This window comes from Vulpes vulpes, chromosome 15 (genome assembly GCF_048418805.1).
Source record: "Vulpes vulpes isolate BD-2025 chromosome 15, VulVul3, whole genome shotgun sequence".
NCBI lineage: Eukaryota > Metazoa > Chordata > Mammalia > Carnivora > Canidae > Vulpes > Vulpes vulpes.
In genome coordinates this window covers 55345489-55368508 of record NC_132794.1, presented here as the reverse complement: position 1 = coordinate 55368508, position 23020 = coordinate 55345489, and the positions used below count along the sequence as shown (strand labels likewise).

The 23020-nt window shown below is 33.6% G+C and overlaps 2 protein-coding genes across 3 annotated transcripts in view; one reads left to right on the top strand and one right to left on the bottom strand.

The window, feature by feature from the left end:
* Positions 1-23020, top strand: part of FAM227B (family with sequence similarity 227 member B) — a 189417-nt gene that overhangs the window by 79525 nt on the left and 86872 nt on the right. The window lies entirely within an intron of this gene.
* The window catches only part of FGF7 (fibroblast growth factor 7), a 52256-nt gene that overhangs the window by 2649 nt on the left and 26587 nt on the right, over positions 1-23020 (bottom strand). The gene's annotated exons all lie outside the window — the stretch shown is intronic.

Here is a 23020-nt window from a genome sequence, read left to right as displayed (position 1 = left end):
AGCCTGAGACTACCTACCCATAACACATACAAACACAAAAATAGTACTTATTAAATATGGTATATGCAACCTATTGATATTTTCTATAGAAAAAGATACCTGTATTCAAATAAATAGGTACATATTTGAGTTTAGTTTTTTCTTCCCTAGAATTACATTTGTAATTTACTATAATAATAAACATCATGATAACAGCTAATGTTTATTGATCTATACCACATTCTAAGAATTAAAATTTAAAACTCAGTATCTTCACAAAACACAACCACATTATTAGTCCCACCCCAGTAAAAATAGCATCTTCTTAACTTTTCTTCTGTACTCATTCTTAAAATTAGCCAGGTTTGAAATGATGCTTGACTTTTCCAGCTCCTATCCTTATGCCTTAGCTTCAACATCCATTGGGCCTAGAAGTTGAAGAAGTGGGCATAGCAAAAGGAATGAATAAATGGGAGAGAAATAATTTTAAACATTTCTGTCAAGTATATATTGAGTATTTGTGTTGTGTCATTTTTACTGAAAGATGCTATATTTGACATTAAGGTGGTTCATTCCAATATTGTGCCCCACTTCCTAGAAGATTAACAAAATATAGAGGCAAAGGACAAAGGATCAGCCTGAAAGAATTAAAAGAAATGCTTTCTTGAACTCAACAGCTTGCTGGGGAAAATCCCAGGATGTAAGGACACCAAGGGAACTATTTGGAGTGCCTTGGGATATATTTGTTGTGTTTGTACTTCTGTCTGAATGGTCACCAATCATGTGCAATATAAATATAAATTTTCTTGGCTAGATATGAAAGTGAAAACCTTGAGATACTCTTTTCTATGCTACAGCTTATTAGACAAGATAAGCATGTTTAGAGGGGACAGAAAAAAACTAATTCAGAAGGGAATCCACGAGGAAAAAAAAACTCAAGAGTCTAGGGAATCCAAACTATCATTAAGAATATAGCAAAAGGAATAAATTGGGTGGAAGAGAAATAAAAATACATGCAGAGTGCAGCATTCATGGCATGATTAAATGGCAATAAACTGTTTTCTTTAGAAATGAATAGTTATACTGTTATAACCAACAATGATGAGTCTGGCTGTTCAGAAGCATTGGCAACAGTATCTCATGCTTTATGTAACAATAAGGAGAAAAGCTAGAGGAAATTGGTGGTTTCCTGACTGGAAAGCAGTACAACACAGGTTTGAGACAGCTTCCTAGGGGACTGAATATTCCTGACATGTATATCAAGACACGAAGAAGGCCTGGGGCAGATTTATCAAGCTAATAAATGATGGCCCATGTGGGAATGAATGGCTGCACCAGAAGAGACTGCAGATCTCTAGGGACACTGAGGTTCTGAACTGGAAAATGAAAGACATGAAAGCACAGATGTTTTCATTTCTTCTTCTACTTTAATCTCATGACTTTAGAAGTGGGGGGCGAAAAGCTATGAAAGTAAATATCTGGCTATTAACAATAGTGTTGAAAACAGAACTTGCCTTTCTGGCCCAGATACTTTAGAGTAACTGAAAAAATGGGCTCCTGGACTTCTATGTGCATTTTGTAAAGAATGCACCTGAGAGGAAAATGTAATTGAGGTACATTAGTTTAGTTAAGACTAGGTTTGTTTTGAACAAAATCATTTGTTTCTGCATCTAATAAACATTGGGAGAAGTGACAACTTTGCTCCACAAAAGCATTTGCAAGTTTCTGGGCTCCATTCAGCTCACTGTTCACTGTCACTTTGTTCTCATAAGACAAAGTAGAACATACATCCCAGTTGGAGAATGGAATAAAGGAAGAAAATATGGGTACAAAGGGATTCTGCTGGTTGCCTCCCGTGGAAGATTTCTGTGACAAGATTCCTGAGAATGTACAATGGTTGCAGAATATTTATAGCTAATGGCAAATTCAATGACTTACTTTAGGCCAAATAATTTCAAAAGAAAATGTATATAAAATTTTTAAATAATCATTACATATTGTATCTAATGATGTAATATATATTATATAATGGTGTATATATATATATATAGTTCAATATATATGTATACACACACACCATTATATATATAATGATTAAGATTTCCTAGTCAACAATAAAGGCTTAACAAAAATCATAAAAATCATTTAACATTTAAAATAATATTATTTGCTGATACCAATTCTTAGCTTTAATGTGCCCAAGAGAGTGCATTTGGTCAGGGACATAATTAAATGTTCTGATTGGCCTAATAACTACTAAACCACTGTCTTCCTTCATTTTAAACTTTAAAATAATTTTTAATTTTCATGCTAACTCACCTATATTAATATGTATCCTCCCAAACTTTAAAATATAAAGCTTAAAAAATTCAAGGAAAAGAAATATTCAAGGAACTGGGATGGGGGGATTTCTGTGTGATGATGCAAAATTTTTTTCATTATTGACTCCTGAAAAGGCATAAAGGAACCTAAAATGCATATTACTAAGTAAAAGAGGCCAATCTGAAAAGGCTACACACTGTATAATTCCAAGTATATGGCATTCTGGAAAAGGCAGATAGTAAAAAGATTAGTGGATGCCAGGGGTTGGAGGCAAGAGAGAAGGGTAAATGGACAAAGAAAGGGTTTTAGGGCAGTCAAAAATACTCTGCATGATAATATAATGGATACATGTCCAAACTCATAGAATGTACAACATCAAGAGTAAACCCTAATGTAAACTATGGACTTTGGGTGATAATGATGTATCAGTGCAGGTTTATTAATTGTACGGTGGGGGGGGGGGGTGTTGATAATAAGGGAATCTATGCATATCTGGGGCGGAGGTATATTTAAAAAAAATCTCTGTACTATTGCCTCATTTTTGCTATGAGCCTAAAGCTGCTCCAAAAATAAGTTCTTAATGAAAAAAATTTAAACGGTAAAGTTAAAACACCTTAAAATCACAAATATTACTGGCAATATGAACAAAGAATTAGCATTAATTACTTTTAAATATTTTATTTATTAGAGAGCACAAGCAGGGTAAGAATCAGAGGAAGAGGGACAAGTAGGCACCCCACTGAGCATGGAGCCCAACGTGGGGGCTCCAACCCAGGATCCTGAGATCATGACCCAAATGGAGGTCATAAAACCAACTGAGCCACCCACACTCCCCCAGCATTAATTTTTAAGATACATGAGGGGAGCACTTAAATTCTGAAAGTAAATTCTGGAGAATTTTTTAAAAAAGCAATAGCAGTTTATATCAAGTTTCCTCACTTATTAAAAGTGTGATACAGGTTTAAATAATAAATAGGCAAAAATATTTAGATAGATTTATGAATGTTAAGCCACAGGGAAAAAAACAGGCAAGTCATTTTGGGTATATTCTCTAGTTTGTAAGGGTGACATCCTAAGTAATTAATTGATTCTATTGTTGACAACATTGTTGACAAAAATATTAACACGGCTAAATGGCCAATTTCCTTGACCTATTGTTTCATTTCTCATGTTCTATTGTATGAGCTGACCTTTTTTTTTCCTTAACTCTATCATTCTGCTACCACAATCATTGTGTTAACAATTGTACCCATGTAATATGTCTTACATCACAGGGAGCAAATTTGCTGTCACTTACACAAATAAACTTCTCTTAGACATAAATTCAGATCCACAAAAAAGACAAACTCTTATATTTGTCTTATATAAGGCAACAGATAACACTGTAGACCAAAAAAATCATGTACAGTAAGTTTGGTAGCTGCCTTAATATCTGCATACTATATATGTTCTATTTTCTGAGCAACTCCCTGGCATTTTTTTTTTTAACTCCCTGGCTTTTGGTTTAGAGGGCAGGATTTCATAAGCTTACATAGTTCATTCTTCTGCAGATCTTTGTGGATCTGTAAAAACATTACTTCTTATTCTGTATTTGAACAAAAGAGTGGTAACTTTTGTTTCTTCATCCTTGTGTTTTCTGGAGTAAAAGCCACAGCACATGGGACAAACAGATTAGAAAGTCAGGATTGATAGGATACCAATTCTGCCATTACTTAATGTATTCCCAAGCAATCTACTTTTAGATCTGTTAATCTCCTTGTGAAAGATACTTTAAGGTATATCAATTAAAAATATTATTCATTCAGGAACCTTGCCATTTCCAAGTCTATCTTCATCCCAATTAAAGGTAGAACCTTTAAGGATGGAGCATCTTTTCATATGCTTATTTGCCATCTGCGTATCTACTTTGGTAAGATATCTGTTCATATATTTTGCCCACCTGTTAATTAGGTTGCTAAAAATCAAAAGATTTTATTTTTATATCCTTAACCCCAAAATGTGGAGGGATAAGTTTAACAATGTTCTTTACTTGGGGCGCCTGAGCAGCTCAGTCAGTTGAGCAGCAGACCCCTGATTTCGGCTCAGGTCATGATTTCAGGGTCCTGGGATCAAACTTTCTCTTGAGGCTTGAGGCTTCTCTTTCTCTCCCTCTGCCCCTCCCCCTGCTCATGCACTCTTGCTCTCTCTCTCTCTCTCTCTCTCTAAAATAAATAAATCTTGAAACAAAATTTAAAAAAAAACTCTAAAGTTCTTTGCTTACTTAGTGTCAGAGTGAAACAAAAATCTGGTGGTCAATGGATTGGCAGGGGCCAGAAGAAAGGGGTTTGGAGATGGGACAAATAAGAACATGCTGTCATAACTGGACCTGAAAGGGAGGGTGTCCACATATAATTAACAATACTCCTACCATTCAACAGTTATAATTTATTGATAGTTGTTCCATAAAAGAAAAACCAGCAAACATTATAGGTTCAATTCCCTAATTATAACTGAGCATGAGACATACCCTAAACCTATGCATCAGTATTCTCCTTTTCATGTAACAGAAAATATAATATTGAATAAAGGCAAGAATAGCAGGAGTAAAAGGGACTTGAAGGAAAGGAAAATATTGACTTCATACAGTTTTACAGTGGAAAGACCTTTGGAAACCAATCACTCCTTCTATCCTTAAATAGATAGATTTACTCAATTTTGAAGGTATTGCAAATATGTTGAATCAATACATTTCTTCAGTATTCTTTATTGTGTTAGTACAAATTTAACCTTATTGGATTCTACTGCAAAGTAAATTATTTCCCTTAGATCTTCCTTTAATGAACATGAAGGAGGTAACCTTTAGGAATGTATGCATATTATTCAAAATTGACTTTATGAAAAGTTATAAGGAAACAGACAAACATCAAATTATCTTAGGTTGAAATAAATTTGTTCCATCATGTAAGCAGAGTGATTGCTTAACATGGGAGACAAATCTCTTTTTTTAAGCTAATGTTGGATTAGGACTGTTCAGTGGATATGCTGTACACATGCTGCCTTTAATGCCTGGAGACAGTGATTCAGTGTTTTGAATTGGAAAAGAAGTGAGTTCACTTTCCTCACATCTCTTTATTATCTTTCACTCTAAGTAGGTGACACAAAGGACTTTGTGGAGATAGTAACCTCCAGCAGGTCCAGGTTCTCTTACTACTTTTCCCATGAACCCTAGAACCCACTACTGTAAATAACACAATTAATATATTTGGTTGATAATGCTAATCTTATCTTTGGATCACTCTACCCTTAAAAAAAAAAAAAAGGCATGCCCTGTAACTGTTAAATAATAGATCTAAGACAGAACCTTGGAATACACTAAAAGAAATTAGAAGACTAATGAAATCAAAGCCAGCAAGAAAGAAACATGAGTAGATAAATTATTACCAAAACCCGGGAAGTGTAATTCCCATCAAACCAGCATGAAACTCAAAACAGTTACATATTATTGCATAAGTGCTTGTATCAAATATAACTGAAATGTCTTGCATAAGAGAATTGATTCCACACCACCATTATCATGGGGGCAGGGGGAGGCAAATCTTATCAATCCTATATCTATTCTGTAATGATGCAAAAAACACTTAAATGATTTGTCAAAGTAAAAAGCATGTAGTTCATTTAGAGATTTATTCAGAAAACAAAGCATTTAAAAATCTTTAGAAAGTACATTAGTGTGTGGTACAGTGATGCCAATGTTTTCTTTTGAAAGAATTTAAATTGCAACAGCTTATTTCAGCAGGGTTAGAGCTATGCCAGAATTAGAAACAAACTATTCAGCTGTGCAAAAAATAGGATGATTCCAGTGGCATATTACTAACGTATGTCATGGGAACATCGTTGAACTGTATTGAACAGAGTTATATTTCTATGCCAGTTTCCTGACCTTTTCCGTATCATTTATGGTCTCTGGAATACAAAGGGGCTAGTTTTCTCACTGAATCAAACAGGAAGAAATACTCTTCGTTTGCCCTGCAATCCCTATAGGTTCTAAATTGTTATTCAGAAAGGTTTTTTTTAAAAAAAAAAAAAAGAAAGTTTGTTTTTAATCTGATCATGTAGAATACCTACAACTGCTAAATACAACACTTTACTACATTCTAAAAATGGCTCCAAAATTATCACAACAGGTGCAGATGATATAATTCCAGAATATGTGAGAAAAATATCTCTTCCTATTACCTAGAAAATCTCCCCCATTTTCTGGCTTTTCCCAAAGTCTTAGGTGCCTTCAATAGGAGAGCAAAAGTTTCATTACCTAGGATTAGAGATAAGGTTGAAAATACAAATACAGTATGTACCCATACTGTGACATAAGTGACTATATCTTCTCTGAAAGCAGAATTTGATATTGCTTGAAGGGCATGAGCACATGGTACCAAGAATGAAACTGAAAGGGAAAAATGGTCATAAAGGGAAGAAGATATGGAAACTTTCATTAACATTTTACTTACAAAAAAAAAAAACATTTTACTTACAGCCATCTCTAGAAGTCAAGACATTTAGGCTTCATCTTATATGTAAAGACACCAGTTTCGGAGATAAACCACACATCCACCTCATCCCTCTATTCTAACTATTAATATGCCCTGTGAATTTTTGCTGTGTGGTAGATATTTAATATTTTCTTTCCCTCTTTAACTTGTATTAAATGTTTTGCCACACAGACAATAAGATAATTCTAAACACTTTGGTTTCAAATCTTGCTGGTAATCAGCATTGAAAAATTAAAGTGTGATTTAAAGCCACTTTGGCCATTGGTTTTCTTAAGAATTTTTAGGTACACATCCTTAGCTACTAGTCTAAACAATGAGTTCTAATGCAAAATAGTTATATTTTTTCACAGAAATTAAAGGAAAAGGGAAGAAAATAAAACATCTCAGTTTACAGAGGAAGATATTTAAAATATTAAAAAGGAGATCTGGACATCCCAAACTCTTACTAGGTACTCCCAATTGCCCTTTCTGTATCACCAAATATGGACCTAACATTTCTCTTCTGTTCCCATTGCTGTCATATTTAGTCTAGGTCTTATTATTTGTACCTTAACTGTTATTTCAGTTTCTTGCCTAGACTTCTGTCCCCAGGGAACATGTTATAAAAGTTACTGTTTTGCTCCAAAACTTTCAATGGTACACTCTATTAAAAAGCAAAACAAATTAAAACCTCTTATACTTGGAATTCAAAGCCCTCCAAAATTTGATGTAGTCTACTTTTGCAATTGTCTCCCATTGTTTCCCTACAATTTGCATGAGCCGCTGGCCCCAAAAGTCACTGATTTATTCATCTTCCTCTCCCAAACAGATTTCCAGGTACTTTTCCTGCTTCTGCCTACCAGTACCCATAATTATACAGACTCTCTATTTCAGTATTTCCCAAACATTTCCTCATGGACTGGCTGACTGGAATCATGTGATGAAATTTTTAAAAATGTCAAGTGCCCATTCCTACTTGTCAGAAAGTCTGATCCAGTAGGTCTGAGGTGAAGCTTGGGAGTGAGTATCTTAACAGCTTACATTTACTTGAGTGACACTTTTCTTTGAAAGCCAAACTGAAATTCAAGCTCCTCCGTTAATGTTTTGCAGAATTTTCCAATCAGCCATCATCTCTTTAAGGACAACAACTGCTGTACTATGACTTAGCACTAACCTCTGTTCTTCTGTGGTTATTGATAAGTTTAGTCCTTTTTTTCCATCTAAATTATAAGCTATTTGCGGAGACTCTCTTATACTTCTGCAAATCCCTAGTACTTGATACAGAGTTTGTACCTGGAAGGCTTTCATTAAATGCTGAAGTAGGTATGATGACACATAAACCCATAGTAACTAGTGTGTCATATTATAAATCAGCAAATGAAAGTTAGTAATCATTCCAGGATTAAGATTTAATGAGTTTCCTAATCATACTAAACATCAGAAAAACTAAGAATAAAAGATTAACCAGAAGTATTTGTTAAATTTCCTTCTAATTTGCATTATGTTTTTGGAGTTTACCTAATTAGATAAAAAAGCACTCGGAGCACCTGGTTGGCTCAGTCAGTGGAGCATGCGACTCTTGATCTTGGGATTGTGAGTTTGAGCCCCACATTGGGTGTAGAGATTACTTAAAACTATAGCCTTTATTTATTTTTTTCAAATTTATTCATGAGAGGCACAGAGAGAGAGAAAAAGGTAGAGACACAGGCAGAGGGAGAAGCAGGCTCCATGCAGGGAACCCGACGTGGGACTCGATCCCAGGTCTCCAAGATCACGCCCTGGACCAAAGGCAGCGCTAAACCTCTGAGCCACTGGGGCTGCCCAAAAATATAGTCTTTAAAAACAAAAACACAAAATTCCATGGTTAATTCAAACAACAGTCCATCTTAGATTACATTTTATGATGCCAACCCAAAACAATTAAGACAAACTCCAAACATTTCTACTTTTCTAACCAGTTGTAGATTCTCCTTTTTAGTTTTGGCTAAACTTTGCTTCAACATATTTATATTTTTAGCATGCAACACTTCTATGCATAACAACTTTCTCATGCTTTCTGTTTGCTGTATAATATAGCCCAACTATTTATCTGCCTTGCTTAGATCTAGTACATTAAGACTAAGAAGTGAATGGTAGTCCTAATATTTCATGAAATGACTAACAAGTCTCTGTTCTTCTTATCCATGTTACTATGATTTCATAAACATTGAATATGGTTCATCTTAAATAAACATTTATTATTCTATATCATTTCTGAATTTTTTAGCCTATGTAATATATGTCATATCATTCATTCATTTTAATTCCAAGATCTTTCCATTTGTACTGTGTAGTCTTTATTAATGTTGAGCAAAGAGGACATCTGTATTCCAGATGTAGATATATCATGTTGTTTACGCAAAACTATCATAATATGTTCTGTTTTTTGTCTTACTTTCTTCCTGATGATGCCCATTACTTTTTTTGTCTTTTGGCTGCAATTGCACATTAAGATAATATCTTTAGGGAAACATCCAAAGTGATTTCTTCGTGCCTTTTTATGAGGAAGTTATTATTAAGAACCCTTTATCTTATAACTTAAATTTTATCATATTACACTCAAACTCATCTGCCAATTTTCCACTTACCTATATACACATGTTCTGTCTACCAGCATTTCATCATTAGCTTATTTCACTAATTTAAAGATATTAGAATAATTTGCAAACTTGGAATTTTTACTGTAAATTCTTGCCATTGGGAAATGTTGACTAAGTTGACTCATTTTATTGATCCCCAAGGAATGTCACTGTTACATGTTTTCATTCAAAATATTCATTCAAATTAATTCCTTATTTTGAATTTGTTCCTTTTTCTTCAACCAGTGATTCTTGGAATAAGCTGGGGTAGGAGGTGGGGGCAGGCATTGTTGGGCAAAGAACATCTTTCAGGGAAAAAGTTTTCAGAATCACTTGAACTTTTTAAAACTATACATGGAGCTTCTGATAATTCCTACCTATCCTTAGAAAATCATACCCTGCCTAATCCATTTCTCATTGGACTTATCACGATAATTAGTCAATAATACTGATAGAAGTTTTCTCTATATACAACAGGTATTTGGGAGTGGAAATAGTTCACAAGCTATTCAAAGCCAGGTTTTAATAAGTATCTCACTCCCCCAATAAAAAAGATGAGCTTTGTCCTGGGATCATAATATAGTGACTTTTTTAAAAAGTAACCTTGTTTATTGAGCCACACCAAACAATTCTGAAGATGAAAAATTATGTCTACATGTTTATTTCCTTAAAGAGCATCAACAAATAGGTTTAATTTTCCTCTCGCGGAAACTGTTACCTTTCCTCAACATCTATCCTATAAACATTGTGAATATTTTGTAGCAACATAGGAGTGAGACAGGGAAAATTAAGCAGAATAAACCATATGAGAAAGGCACAGAGGTATAGGAAACTGGTGGCATTTGAGGGTTAGTTGGCTATAGCACATAAACAAGAGGGACTGCCAAGAGAAAAGAACCAAGAAATATAGGCAAGGACTGGATCCCAAAGAGTCTTATGTGCTAGTTGAGTTTAGATTTTTATCCTGTAGAGGATAGGAAGCCACTGTAAAGGTTAGAAAGGTGGTTCTACTAATAGTGTGGGGGATGGCTTGGCAAGAGGCAGGAACAAAGAAGAGATAATAACACTGTCTAGGAAAAAGCAGATGAATGCCTGCTCCAAGGCAAGGGGCTGTGGGAAATGAGGTGAGTGTACTTGTTTCCTCAAATAGGTCTATAGAGTATATTTGCATAAATGGTTAATACAGATCCTCAGTCCTATTTTGAGTGGTTTAAAATATAACCTCTTAAAAAAACTCAAAGTATTGCTGATATTTAGAGGACCTGATAATGCCCAGTCTACCATAGCACAGTTCCAGTGTGCCAAAATTGAATGCCTACATTAGGAACTGCAGAGGAAAAATACTTTATTTTGAATGTAAAATCAAGCTTATCATTTATTAATAATCTTCCAGATAGTCAACCCCTTTGTGCATTTCAGTCTTTACTAGTCTAAGCTCCTTTCATATCCTGATATTTTAGTTGTTCATCTTTTGAAGTTGTGTTTTAACTTAATTGAAAGCAAAATAAATTAGACAGGAGAAGGAAGAAAAGAGAGGAGTCATAGAATCTGTGAGCAAAAGTAAAAGTCCAGGTTAAGGCCTGCTCTTAACCTTCCTCCCTTGTGCTTTCCTGTTTCATGCCACTGGGAGTGGATCATTCATAAGGAATCAAGACACACAAAGTTAAGATAAAACAAGAGAGTTTTAAGCTATATTTGCCCATGCTGGAAAAAAAGATTGTGGGACTAGATTAAAAATATTTTTGGATAAAGAATGTATCTTTAGCCAGTCTGAGGAAAGAAAGGATTGCAGAACAATCCAATATTATGAAACCCCATCTGAGATATTCTAAATTTAGTAGACATATCTCTTAGGGGTTTACTATTCATCCTGCAAAATACATTTGTAGAAAGGACTTTGAGCAAGATATTTTAAATAATGGGATCCTTTTTTGTGGATTTATATGAGGTTAAGGTACAAGAAAAGCAATAATTGATTTTCCAAAGCCATATCTAGTATGTATATCAGGGTGTCTTAATAACCATATACAGATAGCAAGCTCTCAACTGTTTGATTGGAGATTGATGAATACAATAATTAGCAAGGAAATTCAACTTGAATATATGTCATGTTTTGATCAAGTATCAAATTTTTTTCTCAAAAAAAGAATCAGAATTGACCCTTTTTTTTTTAATGCCTTGAGAGTCTGCATACTGTACCTACTCTATCTGGATACATAGTGCACAAACTCTTCTAGCCAGTGTATATGCAAGGATCTATCTCATATGAACAAGTTAAAAAGGAAGGTAGACAGGACATCTAGCTCTTAAATGTGAAGTGCCATGCCAGGAACTATGCAGTTTCTCAGACCAGCTATTGCCTGCATTGAAAAACAGACATGATATCAAATAAGCCATTGCTCTTTTTATAACTTTAATAATGACCAAGGAGTATGTCTACTTAATAGTTTTAAAATCTAAATAAATGAATCAGTTAAAGTTTTGACTGTGTACCTGCCCTGTGTCTAGCATTGTACATGGATCTGTTGTGCAGGATGTAGAGGACACAGAAAACAAGTTGCTAGGTCTGTCTTTGAGAAATGAATTGTTGGGGGTGGAGGCAGAATAGAGACTACAATTGGCCCACATGTCAAGGAAAGCTCTAATTTGCAAAGTAGTAAGGAAGAGAAAAGACCAGTGTCACTAGTCCAGTCAGGGAGGACTCCTGATGGCCTTGAATGGCAATGCTTGAGTCTGGGAGAAACAGACTAGAAGGAAATAGACTTACAAAATGGGAGAAGTAGAGGAAAAGAGCAGTGTGTACAGGGGAAGGCTGGCCTCCCTGGATTAAACAGCATCCCTCCTTTGTGGTCCACAGGGATACCAGCTATCAACACTGGATTTTAGCATAATACAATTGGTGTGGGCAGTAGTCCTTTAAAAAAGAAAAACTAAGAACAAAACCAAACAAATTATGAAAAAGAAAACAAGCAAAAAATTCTATTATTTGATATTTGCTTCACATACAAAGACCACACAGCTTTGACCTAGAGTATGTCTCTACTCAGGGCAGAAAAATCATATTGCTAAAACAGAGAAGCTCTACAGTTTTTACAAGTGCAAGAAGGATTACAGAATTGTGTAATCATTAATATACATGACTGGTATCAAGAGTTCTTTTTTTTCTTTTTTAGAATATAATGAATACAATGTGTGTGGGTTAAAATATTTATTTTATGACTTGGCTGTTGCTAGAACATTTTTGGAATTCACTAATACTCCCACCTCAAATATTTGGTAATGATTGCTTGGACTGTGAAGAAATGTCAAAATATAGTAGTAAAAACAAAGTAATCCTGGTATTATAGATTTAGAACTTGAACTAATTTGAGTACATGCATTCCAGACTTTGCAGTGCAGTCAGAGAATATATTTGAACACCAAACACACACCTGAAACAAATAAAATCTATTTCATTCCACAAAAAAACTTTGCCTCCTATAAGCATGACTATACGTGTGTCTCAGCCTATTGTTTATCTGTGTGTGGACAGATCAGTAATCGCTGATGCACGATATAATTGTATACAATTATTTGTTTCCAGGGCATTGAGTTTTTCAAACTTTTTTTTCTTTTCTATAAGTCTTTCTATAAGTCTCAAGCGCTGTGAAACATAGCCTGGCCTTGGCTCCTGAAAATGCATAAGATCATTTTTTAAAAGCATAAGATAATAATGTACAACACTATACAAATATTATTATAATTATGCCCCAAACTCTCTATGAATTTACTGAAGATAAAAATTTTCAAAACAATAGAAGGGATGTAAAAGAAAACAAGAGGACTTTAAGATACATTAAGATAAAAATATAGGAAATTGTAGCCCCTTTATCAGGAAAGGAAAAGCATTTATCTTTGAAGGTAAAAATGAACCTGCTTAAGTGCTGGTTCATTTTTAAATCACTTTTCCTTCTTTATCTCAAAAAAAGACAAGAAAATAGCACTATAGGAATGTTCAATACATGAGTGAGGAGGTTCAGAATATGCACTGAATAGATTTACTAATTATAGGTGTTAAAATTCTAAAAGAACTTTTGATTTTGCTGCAGGCTAAAGTTGTTAAGAGCCCTGACACAGAGACATGTCTCATGTACAAATCTTTCCTCTAGGACAGCTTATACCTGCAAGCCAACTGAAGTGTTGTAGAAGAAACGGATATACACATGCAGTGCCTCTCCTGGACAAAGACCGAGAGCATTTTGAAACCTCCCAGTAAACTCATAAGATACTTTATAATGTTTATACTCATATCACCAAAGAAGGAGAGGATATGGTCAAATGAATTACCTAAGAGTAGCCTTTTAAAAATAAAACAGAAAATAAGAGTAATCACAGGAATTATCTTATTGATCTGGATAGCATTGAATATTTTTTCTAATCAATGGTAATTTTTCTCAAATAGCCCAATAAAAAGTAATTAAAATATTAATAATTTAAAATAATGATTATAAATAATTAAAATAATTGATTACTTACAACTCAGGATGTTGGGTAGCCTAGTAAGAAAACTGACAAGATACTTGTGCAGGAAAAAAATTGGAATTTATCTGCAAGGATTATTTTTTTGTCTATAAATTGAATTTATAGAATAAATTTCTCAAAGACAAGATTTTAGGAACTTCAAAGGTATCCACAACTGTAACTAATCCCATTCTATTATGAAACATTATCATAAAGTTGATTTTGAGTTTTGTTGTCTGATGTATTACATTTTCACTTACTCTGAAAGTCAGAAAATATGGGAACACAAAGTTCACTCTGATTTCTATAAAGACAAGAGCCTGGCAATGGTAAAAAGCCATTTATAGTCATTGCATTCTTAAAGAGTTTCTTCTAGTGACTATTATCAGAAAATGCATGAAGTGTCTTGAATCTTAAATTGAGAAAGAGGGAACAAGAAAATCTTGGATGAGAAATGATTCAAATAAAATTGAAACCTCTAAATGATAATTAATTAGAAACACAAGTTAACTAGGCTGGAAGTGCATGTTTATGAGTTTAAATGACCTTTAAAGATGACTCAAAGCCAAATAATAGCTTATTTGTAGATTATGACTATTCAAATGTACTCTTTTTTTGGTATTTTGGTTCCCTTTTCCTTGGGAAACCAGTTATTTATGTTAATTATAAATACATTGACTTATCCATCCTATCAAACCAAAGCCGTATCTCAGCAGCTTTCACTAAGTTTTTAGAGAATTTTTACATATTTTATCTCATTTTATATCCCCAACAACACTTTTGCTATGAAATGAATATCAGGATAAAAAAAAACCACTTCAGAAAGTATTACCTACCCAAAGGAAAACAACATCAGTAATACATTTAATACATTTAATGCTATCATTAGCACACATTAACTGGATTATTTTGTTAGAGGGTTTTTTGGTTTTTTGGTTTTTTACTATTATGAACCCTTTCCAAAAACAGGTTTATTTAATACAATACATTTCTGAACCCTCTTAGTTTTAAATAATAAAGCCTCAACATTCGCCTTCTATTTTCTAAATACTGAATCAATAATTCATTGGAAATCTACTATCATTGGTACTTTGGGACCACTTCAAGGACTCTGAAGATCATACTCAATTAATAAACTCATTGTCCAAGTCTGTACTCTGTGGTTTCTCTCCTTCTGAGAAATGGAAATGGATAAAGTTTCTGTTGCTTAAGGAATTTGACAATGCATTCATTCTTTAAGAAACTATAGCTATAGATTTTTAAGAATTGACATAAGTAGTTATATTTTACCAAATTTTAAGTTTAGTCCCCTTGATTTTCCTATTTTAGTTAATGGCAACAGTTTTCCCAGTCATTCAGCTTTTAAATTTAAATTTTAATTAAAACAATTATTTCTCATCTTCCACATCTAATTTCCATTCTCCATGAATTCCATCTATGGGAAGGTTTGCCCATTTTTCTCCATTTCTATTATGAATGCCATTGTTACTACCTTGGGAACTTTATAGTATTAATTAACTCTCTTACCCTATTCTCTCCCATTCCAATCTATCCAATGAATGGCTTTCTTGTTTCCTAAAGAAATAACATGTTCTATATGTTTTTAATAATTACCCACTGTCCATGAAACAAAATGCAAAGTCGGCCTTGCATTATAGAGGATTCATATTTGAGCACCATGTTGTAGTAGTAAAAACAATATTGGCTTTCAGACATGGCTTTAAATCTAAACTCCTCTACTTCCTAACCCTGTACTCTTAGACAAGGTAAGTAACTTTTCCAATTCTGAGTTTCCTTCTCTGCAATATAAGTGAAATCCTATTGACTTTTTAAGAAATTAAAGTAGAATAGATTGTATGTGTAATATACTTAACATAGCACCAAACACTTTGTGCGATTGGTTATCTATCCTTCTCCAATCTTTTCACTCATTAACAAAGTTAGACTTATCACTCATTAACAAAGATTCTCACAACTTTAAACCTTTTGTTTTTAGCCTGCAAAGTGACCTTCAACCTTACGTTCTTCTCTCAACATCCTGTTCATCTTTCAAACAAAGCTAAACTCAAGTGCCTGAGCCTCCCCCATTATCCTTTCCAGAAATTCTTAAAATATATCTCTTACCCTTTTAAAAAAGAACACTGACTTTATTCTGCTTTATTATATAGTTACTTGTGTAGTTATGCTGTCTATCCTTTTAGAACCTTAACTTCTTGAGGAAGAAAAAGCCAAAAAACATAATCCTTTAGTATGAGATAGATAGATAGATAGATAGATAGATAGATAGATAGATAGATAGATGATAGATAGATAATCTGAATGCTTGCCCATGGTAGAAATGCATTTATTTATGAATGGAAATAAAATTTTAAGAAATTTTACCTCAAATATGTTACCTTCATAGCATGACATTTTACATTAACCTTTCTTAACCTTGTCAAGTAATTTTAATTGGCAGATACAACTTGGCAAACAAGACACTTTCCAGCTGCTTTCTCTTTCCATTATTTCTTTCAACTTTTAAGTATAACTCTCCGCTTCTTGCTTCTTTCACAAAAGGTGCCGTTATGATCATCACACACAATATGGGAATTTGAGTAATAATTCAGGTCTCAGGGTGGAATAGGATAAAAAATGAAACTCTGAAAATAAAATGTATTCGGCTCTAAAATATAGTGGATTTGGAATAATAAGTTCAAAAATCTCCATAAGATATGCTTAACAAAAATAGAATGCTGTAATAGAGTCTACATTTAATTTAAAATTTTAGAATATCTCATGAGGCACCCAGGTGGCTCAGTGGGTTACCGCATCTGTCTTCGGCTCAAGTCCTGATCTCCAGGTCCTGGAATTGAGCCCCATACTGCATCGAGCTTCCTGCACAGCAGAGAGTCTGCTTCTCTCTCTCCCTCTGCCCCTCCCCACCACTTGTTCTCTCTCTCTCTCTCTCTCTCGTAAATAATTTAAGAAAAATAAAATAAAATTTTAGAATATCTCTTAAGAGTAGTTATAAAGGCAAAAATACACAAAAGAATGGTAAAAAAAATACACAAAAGCACATAATAGCATGTTGAGCTATTATTTATGTTAATGGAAGCTCTCCCAGAGTTTTTGTGATACTCCCACTTCACAATATAGTTTCCTTCTGAAACAGTTTCCAACACATTTTATAAGTTGTATAGTGAAAATTGGAAGGAGCATATGTCTGGGTACCAGAATTAAAAAAAGAATAAAGCCATGGTTCAATAATAACCCAATGGTGAAAGGATGGCAAACTTGAGACAAACTGAAATTTTTCTCCTATTGACTATACCAAAAGTAGAATTTTTCCTAAAAGTTTGTTTTCTTATTTCTCCTACTTGGAGCACACCAAAAGCATTTATTTGTTTTAAACCCTACCACTTAAAAATATATGTACTTAGCAGTATGAGATGTTTGATAAAAAATTAAATTATTAAAAATATTTTGTAAAGGACTTTCCATATATTCCGGTTTATAAATAATGGTGAATCTAACCACAAATTCAGCTTCAAAAATATTTGTCCTTCTCAGAGTGCTGCATTTAAGCACCTAGATAATACAGAACTTTACTGCTTTCACATGCCTTTACTATATTTGTATTACTTAAGAGAACTCAAAAGCTGTTTTGTAAATTACTGCCTTTTGATGTACTTTTTTAAAAAGTACATGTTGTTTATCAAAAAGTATTTTAAAAATGAAATCAATGTAGAAATACAGGTTGACCTGGCTTTTCATGGTAGATGAATTCATCAAAATTGTGATAATCTCTATACATTAGGGATGTCATGTTTGCCTGTTGAGCCTGTGTATTCAGCATCTGGCACAGTGATGACACATACATGAACAGGAATGTTACCTAGACTTCAGGTGCCTAGTCTTTAGCATGCATACAAATCTTATGAGAAGCTTAATAACAACAGAAATTTTGATTCAGTGGATGAGGATTGAAATTTAGGGAGGATGCTTTTAAATTTACTGAGCCTAATACAGGATCTACTCTTTAAAATACAGTACTCTATAGGCCCAGGGTCATTATTTCCTCTCCCTTGTTTTTAATCCCTGAAATTCGCTAATAGAGGATGGCAAGACTGAAGGCCTATCTAGAGTAGTTTAGGACCACAGTTGTGGGCAATGTCTAGATCTTAAGATCTCATCTAGATTAAAAGTACAGATAAGTTGCATGGAACTAATGCCTTCTCATTTATAGAGAATTTCACAGAAAAACTAAATTACTTAAGGAAATGCAATTAGGTAAATACTTTCTATATACAGAGCAAGGACGCAATAAATATTGGTTTTCATTGTTATTACCAGGATTTTTACATAGGGAAATGTTAGTGTTTCTTCTCCCATTCTGTCTGTATATGCTGCTTTCCTGGGATTAGACTGGAAATGGGTAAGAAGAGAAACTACTACATGGGAGAGACCTGACAAGTACCCCTCCTGTGAATCTCTGGGTGATCTATGGTATGTTTCACAGATTCTAAGGCAGTTTATTTAGCCCTTACTTCCAATGACAACATGCTAACTCTACTTCAATATGACATGCACTTTTTTTTTTTTTTTTGGTAAAATTGTGCCCTATTTATATTTTGTCTCCTTACTCAACAGACAAAGAAAGGGGAAAAGAATAGCCAGTAGAAATAGAGAAGTGTGGCAGACCTTCCAGCTGGGTCAACTCGGTGGATGATGGCATAAATCATATGTGAGGACTATGAGACAAGAGCAGGTTTAAGGACGAAGACTATGAGTTCATTTGGGAACTTATTGAATTGCAATGCTTAGAGGCTATCAGGAGAATTATCTAGTAGCCATTAGGTATACAGACCAAGAACTCAGGAAGAGAAGGAGGAATGGAATTTTAGATTTTAGAATAATCAATATGGGGGTTATAATTGAAGTCATGAGTATAGATTCAATTATCCAGGACTATATGAATAGAAGACAGTCATAGTAGAGAATATAAAGTGGGAAAGACACATGCTACAACTTTTCATTGACCTCAGTGCAATAGTTTAGCATGCAATGCAATTTTTAACGTCTACAATTGTTTATAAAAACCACATCTCCACAGTTTTTAGAGAAAGGAAAACGGTCATTATATTAGCAGCACAATTTTTTTTTAAGATTTTTTTTTATTATTAATTTACTCACGAGAGACACAGAGAGAGAGAGAGAGAGAGAGTCAGAGACACAGGCAGAGGGAGAAGCAGGCTCCATGCAGGGAGCCTGACGTGGGACTCGATCCCAGGTTTCCAGGATCACACCCTGGGCCGAAGGCGGCGCTAAACCACTGAGCCACCCGGGCTGCCCACAGCACAATTTTTTAACTAGAGCAGCATTTTATAAATTTGAGACCTCTAGAAAAAAAAAAAGTTTATACTGATAAAAATCCCAACTTTGGAATATTTAAAATATTTAAAGATTTAGTTTTTGTCATCCTTTCATCCATACCACAGTAAGTAAGGCATAAAATAGCCAACATTTATTGGGTGTTTATATGTAGCATACCCTGTGCTGTACTTCACATATATTCATTATTTTAATAACCCCACAATCCTATAAGTTAAATATTGTCATTCCTATTGCTCTAGTGAAGAAACCAAGATTCAGAGAGCTTAAGTAATTTGTCCAAGTCTAATAATGTTTGTATTTATTTTTGAATTTAAACCCAAACTATACTCTCTTCATACTTCCCAAGATATCATATCCAAGAGAGCTCCCTTTAAGGTAGTTGCTTAAATGAAAACTTACACTGGAACTGTATAACAACTCTACGTAGACTTTTCCCTCAGGTATTGGAAAATAATTTTTTTTCAGTTTCTCTAAGAGCTTATGTTACTTGTTAACTTTGTTTCCCAAACATCTTTTCTTCACAGATAGTATAAAAATAAAGTGAACTGGAACTCATTTTAATTTTTACATGTCTAAATTAGGTAGGTAATTCATGTTCAACATTCTGCCGAATATTAGTAAATCAAATTTTGAATCCATGTCAAGTAGTGAAATAGGCTATCATATTGACAGAAAGTTTTCACAAATACCTTTTGTCTCTAATAATTAAACATAGTCTCTCAAATTCTGAAAGAACCCTGGATCTTGGACTCTCGAACCATGAGTTGCAATTGGAAGAACCACATATAAAATAAGTTATTACCTAAAAGATTGCAAAATATGTTTCAGTTTATTCTCCTAGGCAAAGGGTTTACTTAACTTCTATTGATCGATATGTAAATATAGCTTGAAAGAGTTACTTAGCAAATAATTATAGACATATTTATGGCATAAACTGTGACGATGGTTTCACGGATGTATACTTATCTCCAAACTTATCAAGTGATATACATTAAATATGTATACCTCTGTACATCTATGTCAATCATAGCTCAATAAAGTAATCTTCTAAAATTATCAATCCTCAGGAAAGCCTTCAAGTTAAAACATAAGTTTCTTGATTTGAGATATGCTTAAAAATTAAGATGAGTTTAGGATTCTGATTATGTTTCACTTTAAGTTTACTCAAACTATCAATGTAAATGAGTCTATTGGATAGTCAATACAGATAAAGGTGAATTATGGAAGAATTGTGACAGGATTTGGAAAAATTACAATATAAAGACTAAAATTTCGATACAATTAAGATTTCAGAATGTAATCTTATTATTGATATTATGACCTGAGATATATAGCTTAGTTATAGTTATGGTATTGGTTATAGTTATGTAGTGGTTCAACCTTTGGAAATTTTATTAAACTTAACTATTTCCTACAATGAATAGATTTCTTTCTAATGTGAATGTTACATAAAAAACATTTATTTTATACTTGTTTCAACTTGACAGAAAAAAAAATCACTTTAATTTTGTGCCTAATAAAACTATTTTGTTTTTTATAATTTATTCTCTTACAAAATGTTAGGTCCTGTGATATATTAATACCCTAAGAAATTATTATTTCAAATGTTAGAATTATGATAGTTAATCAAATTTTTTTGTAGAAATTGACAAGATCTAAATTGGTTAGAATTCCATGACAGTATTATTCAATTCACATATAAGTAGCCATACTCTTAGTTAATATTTTGGAAGCAAATACATGTAAATTCTACAGAAAATTGTTTTCTGATGTACTTTTTCTAAAAGTCATGGGATTAATATCTGACTTTTAAAATTTTGGCACAATTAAACAGTCTCTTAAAAAACAGTTTTGTAGAAATTGAGTATTTTTTATTGCATGCAGATGGCTCGGATTAAGGCAATACATTTTCTTGATGTATTCAAAAGAGTTGATTAGCTGTAAATATACTAGCTATCTCTTTAGATTAGTTGTATTTTCTAAATGTAGTCAGCCCACGTGTGAAAAAAAAGAGACAGCCTTTGAGAACCTAACCTATCCAGTTGCCGATAACAGATTTTACAGAAAAATAAGATGAGCTTTACTTCCAAATGCATTTTCATAACAAGTTCCATTTAAATAAGTTTTAGTTGAATTGGATTTAAAGATTGAGAAAATAATTGAAAACCTATGGTATGGGATTCAAGAGGCAAAAAGAAAATTTTTCTTCTCTAAAATAAATCCTTTATGAACATTCTTGCTTGCTGCATCTCTGAAATTGCTCCACTGGAAATGAATTTCTCTACACTAAGGATCATATCTCCAGCAGCACTAAAGGGCAAATATTCCTGAGACAGTTTACATGTTGAGCTATTAATTATTACATCAGTTTATAATATTGATTGCTAATGGTGTGGTTGGCTGAGAGGGGGACCGTGAAAAAATGGCATTCATTAAAGTCTTGAAGGATCAGAGAAAAACAAATCTGTAACAACATAATTTGAGACAAAGGCCCCTAAAATGGAGCTCTGACAGGAGCCCAACAAATTTCCAAGATTTGGAGGAAAAGAATGGCCTATAATGACAGACAATTGCCAAAAGGTGACAAGGAGAACAATGATCATACACTTTCAGTTAATGTCTCTGTCATGTCTAAATTCTCTTTCTGCCATTCTAATTTCATTATGGTGAATTGTCTTCTAAGAGCGCATGTTTATCCTATAACTTTATGTTTTTCATTTATTTCTGAGTCCTAGAGACTAACACAACTGGCACATGCATGCTGATCCATTCCTTATGAGTCCATGAAACTGCATTTGTATGAATGTGCAGTGTCACAGTCTAGTTTGTGATTGAGCATGACATTGTCCTCTTTTCATAAGTCTTTGCAGTGTTCCCTCCATATGTTCCTAAAAGCCTGTTTTCCAACTCAAGAATTATACTAGAAATTCACAGGATTAAAGTTAAATAATCTCTAGGAATACTTGACCTCTTTCACATGCAACGTTATATTTTTTAAAATAATTGCCTAGAATTGCAATTAAATGGAGGTAACAAGATACAATTTAAGCAAGATAATGTTAAGGTGCTATAAACACAGGTTCAAAACAGCAATTGCACAGGACCTGACCTGGTAACAAATCTTTTGAAAGTGACTTGGAACTTTTAGTAGACAAGCTTAAGATGAACCAACAGTATAGCACATTTGCTTCAAAATGGCAAGCTATCCTGCCTTACTAGAAGTATAATGTTGCTGAGGAAGCAGTAATCCTGCTGCTCTTGGCCTTACTTTGCACAATTTAGAGCATTGTGTTCTGGGTATCTCATTTTAAGTGGGTATCCAGAGAGGACTGGTGAATGGTGAGAGGTTAGGAAATCATATTTAAGAGAATGGTTGAGGGTATTTATATGGTTTAGCCTAGAAATGATAAGCTTAAACAGAAATATAGATGTCTTTATATAACTGTCCTATAGAGATGATTTATAGGTATAGGAGTAAAAGACATTTACTAATCCAGAGTCTTATTTTGGATTATTGAGTAGTTTAACTTTATGATAATTATATTCCATATAGAAATGAGTAACAACAAATATTAGAAGCTCAATATGAGCCTGTGTGGGTGGAAAATACTTTTATTATCAAGAAAAACTTGGACTTGGTAATACAGTCTGAGGTAGTGCTAGAAAAAGTACTAAACCTTTATGGACTGAAAATATCGTTCAAGTATCTATTCAAGC